Source organism: Triticum aestivum, chromosome 5B, assembly GCF_018294505.1.
Source record: "Triticum aestivum cultivar Chinese Spring chromosome 5B, IWGSC CS RefSeq v2.1, whole genome shotgun sequence".
Classification (NCBI taxonomy): Eukaryota; Viridiplantae; Streptophyta; class Magnoliopsida; order Poales; family Poaceae; genus Triticum; species Triticum aestivum.
Window position 1 is genome coordinate 637,480,207 of NC_057807.1, and position 4,456 is coordinate 637,484,662.

Genomic DNA, 4,456 nt, shown 5'->3' on the forward strand with positions numbered 1-4,456 from the left:
ACAAAGTATAATGAAGACAAAAACAGAAGAAAACCAAAGAAAAACCGGAGCAGCGCGAGCAACTACGTGAATGGGACGGCCCAATTCAGCGAAAACCGGTTAAATCCTCTCAAGGTTCAAAATAGACTTTTACTACAAGTTTAAGGTTTATTTTAGACTTTTTCCTATATCTTATGTATGTTTTTGTCAAATATATTGCTAACGAGTCCACCCCTTCTCTCGCACCCGATAGGAACACGGGACAGAAAAGGCAAAAAGATGAACTAGCCATCTGAATTTGGGGTGCAATTTAACTGGAAAGAAAAGCAAGAGAGGAAAGGAAGAGATCTCGCGCAGTCTCACCTAACGACTAACGCCACAGCAAGAGGGCAAAACATGGAAGGGGAAGAACAAGACGAAAAGAAACTCCTCCAAGATCTCCATGACAGGCCTGAATGAAAAGATGGCTAATGGGGCAGTGCAGAGGATTATATTTACATGTGAACAATTCCCCTCGCTAGCTTCTTTGCATTCACCGGGTGCTTCTCTACATCTTCAGAAAACTGTAGAAGATGAAATATAGACAATTTCACCCCGTGATGACAAAGCCTGAATTTCTCCCCGGCCCTGTGCTTCTCTACATCTTCAGGAAACTCATGTAGAAGAAGAAATATATAGACACAAAATCTACTTTTTTTTACAAGAAATCAAGAACAGAAGCAGATTACTAAGGTTCATGAGAAAAAACATAGGGAAGCATGAACAAGCATCTTAGTTGATTTTTTACAGTGAATACACACAGAAAGTTTACAAACTTGCAACAAAAAATGCCAAAATCATGATCATGCTAGTACAGACCTACATTAGGTTTGGGCATTTCACACAACCTTCACAGTGATACATAAACATGCAAACTTCTAGTCTTCTACACTGACAAAACAGGTAACCTTATGTGATACAGGGTCACATAAAAAGCTCTGTGTTTTTCTGCTCGGTGTCACAGAAACATTCAAACTCCAGATAGAATGTATCCTGCACAAAGGCATTCAACCTAGGGACAACTATTTTTCGAAATATGACGGGCTAGAACTTACATACATTTGCCATACTATTTAGAATTTACATTTACTTTGTAAAAAGCGCTCAAGCTCCCTGTAAAAAGGAAAAACAATGATAATATGAGCTAATGAAAACATGCTGGTATTACCCAACATACACACACTATTTAGAGCACCATAAACACAATAAAATGCATATAAGCTCATTGTAAAAATGGAAAAAAATACTAACCTAAATGCATGCAGAGGGACCAAGCTAGAGACTTGGAGGTGTATATGAATAATTGTTCTGGGCTGGGCTCCGTAATTTCCTGCCTGGGCCTTAAGTTTGCTGAAACAAAGGGTTTATTGATTGATTGCAGTGTCCAGTGAGTGGATTCTCAAAACATAAAAGAGTGATGTGTAGTCAGTGAATTCCCTGTCTGATCAGTTGATGTTGCAACTTACTTCTAAACATAGTTGATGTTGCAACTAGCAACTACCCTGCCAAAATTTCATGTCATAAAGTTGATTATGATCGAGCTCAGTTTCTCCCCTTTTTCAGCTGAAATTTCCGTACATTTTAAGTTCCTACAACTACTAATATTCCACAATGAAATTTGAAACTAAAACACTGGAACTTCCGTCCAGTTCACAAATAAGGTTACGATCCAACTCACCGGTCTAACTACTGAACATCATGCAAGAGAAACAAAGCCAAAGGTCACTCTTCTTGTTTTACATGACTTAACCATCTATGGTGGAAGCCTGAGCAAATGGTCTAACAATTCTTATGACAGTTATACAACAATCGAATAATGGTAGATTAAGCAACAGATTGAGTATGGAGCTTCAGTGTTATCGTCTATGGTTTTATACAATCTCATGCCCATGCCCAAGTTGCTCATGCCATCATGGCAAAATGCACAAAACTCTGCTCATGCCCGTACCCACCTGCTAACCATGCCGGATAGGTGCCATCTAGCAGCTTAGCACTGAACAATATTATACCTTCATTGATAGCAAATTCAAGAGAAAACAGTTATTTCAATTCAGTTTGTTCATAAATCCATAGTGCACAAGCTGGCAATCACAGACATAAGATTAATAAAATGACACTTCACACAACTGATAGGCACATAACATGAAGTAAACAAGGAGTGAGAGTAAGCGCAATTGCGCAAATAGCTATACTCATTATTGTAACTAGGAAGTGCTAAAGAGCAGCAGCTCCAAGTCTCTACACCACTTCGTAGGTGCAATTTGCAACAGCTCTGAGCCTTTCACTCTTAGTCAAGCCCCTTCGAGTCCAGAGTTCACCTTACGGGCTACCAGAAGTCCAGAACAGGAGGCCAGGCCATGACGTAGGGGTAGTAAGATTCATTAGTACAGTAAGTGATCGGGCAGACCTTCTTCAGCTCCTCTGTTTCAATGCAGAAGGATAGCAGCCAGGTAAAATCTCTTCTAGCAAACATTCGTTGGTTGAAAGACAAATACACAGTGCCACTGATGATAGCCACAACATCTATAGGGCGCTCATCTACGGTCTGCAGCTCAAGCTTACCAATCGCATCCAGCATCGGAAATGTCGTGTCCGGCATCCATTGGTCGACACCGACGTCGTCAGCTCTCCGGACACAAACTTCAAGCGTGAGATCAACTAGCTGGGCCACGCAGAGCTTCCCATCGCTGGTCTCACCAACCTTGAAATTGTAAGCCTGTGGCAGACCGATCTCGGAGAACTGCAGTGTTGCAGTGTTCAGCTTCAGCACATGGAGATCCCCTTCCGCTTGCAGATGTCCAATAAACGGACCCATTCACAGGCGTACCGGTACCATTGCCTATAGCCCAGTTTTGCAGGCTCCCCGCTTTTGGGAAGATCTGCCACTCCCTGCTGGCCGGTGAGAAGACGGCGACCTGCACTTGACCTGTCCACCAACGTTCATTCACTTTCCTGGAGACGCAGACGACGCGGAACGACCGGCGGTCCTCTTCAGGGGTGACCACGATGAACTCAGACTCGGTCCTTCTGCCGTCTTTGCAGATCTCGACGGGTGGCGCGCGGAGGAGATGGAGGCCCCGTGTGAGGGGGTCGTAGACGGCTGCCCGCTTGGTGCTCCCGTTGACGAGAACCACGTACCCGTTGCGGCACGAGGTCATCGACCACCCCAGGCCTTCGTCTTCGCCTACGTCTTCATTGTCGGGGGAGGCGGGCGAGGAATACGTCGGCGCCGTGGATGGCGGCGGCGTGGCCCGGGTCGGATCGGCGGCGGACTGGCACGAAGGCGGGCATGGTGGGCTTGTAGATGTCCAGGAAGATGCCCAGGTGCCGGATGGAGGTCGCGGAAGCGGCGGCGGAACGCGGGGGACGAACGGACGGCTCGGAGGAAGGCGGGGCAGGTGAGGGCGGCTCGGACGAGGCTCGGGAGGGAGGGCAGGCGGAGGAACACCTCGCACAGAAGATCGTCCCCGAGGGCGCATATGGTGGTGGGAGCGGATTTCTTCTCGGACGGCGGCGGCTCACTGGAAGCCATGGCGATTGGCGGCGGCTCACTGGAAGCCATGGCGATTGGCGGCGGCAGTTCGTGAGGCCACGGGAAGATATGAGTGATTGCTCGTTCCACCACAAAGAAATAGGGAACGGTTATGTGGGGCCGCCAGAAGGAATGTGAGAAGTCGGCCTATATATAAAAGGGCACAGACAATATTGTTTAGTTACCTTTATCTCCTAGTTCTCAAAAAAAAAATTATTCTTATGTCAAGATTCTTAAAAAAAGTTCCTTATCTTAAACCCCTCGGAAGAAAGTTTCCTTGTCTCAAAAGCCAAAATGATTCTTCAAAAAATAGGAAACGTTTAGGAACGGCGGACCGGCTGAAGATTCCCCCGCTACGCGCGCGCTGTGTGATTAATCAAATCGTGCATCCATGAGTCATAGCCTAGCCTCATGCATGCATCATTTTTTGGTGGGCCCCGCTTCGTACCTCACCCACCGCTTGGATCCCATCGTTATCTGCTCAGCCGTGATCCCCTTTTCCTCAGGTTCCCATGGAGCTCGTCACCAGCGGCCATGGAGGTCTCAAATCCTTCTCTCAACCTACCTTGCTCCACAAAGTCCGGTGAGCTCCGGCCGGCCATCCTCCTCCGCCTTTTCTCTCAGATCCCCACCCTCCCCCGGCGACGAGCTCCATGCATGCTACATCGACTTCCTCCTGCAGCGTAGACATGGAGAGCAGGCCACTAATTCAAGGGGGAGATGCAACCGATAGCCACAGAGCTGCGACCATGGGCGGCATGTTTTATTTTTGCTGGAACCAGAGTTTTTTGTTGCTGGAACCATGTATTTTTTTTCTACAATCGATTTTGTTGGAGTTTGCTATTTTGTGGAATTTTGCTGGAACCACAGTAATTTCTTGCTGGAACCGGCTATTTTTTTTGCTAC

General features: G+C 46.7%; 1 pseudogene; it reads right to left on the minus strand.

Annotated features, from left to right (window-relative positions):
- Positions 1-2,067: 2,067 nt before the first annotated feature.
- On the minus strand, positions 2,068-3,652 carry LOC123117307 (uncharacterized; annotated as a pseudogene).
- Positions 3,653-4,456: the final 804 nt, after the last annotated feature.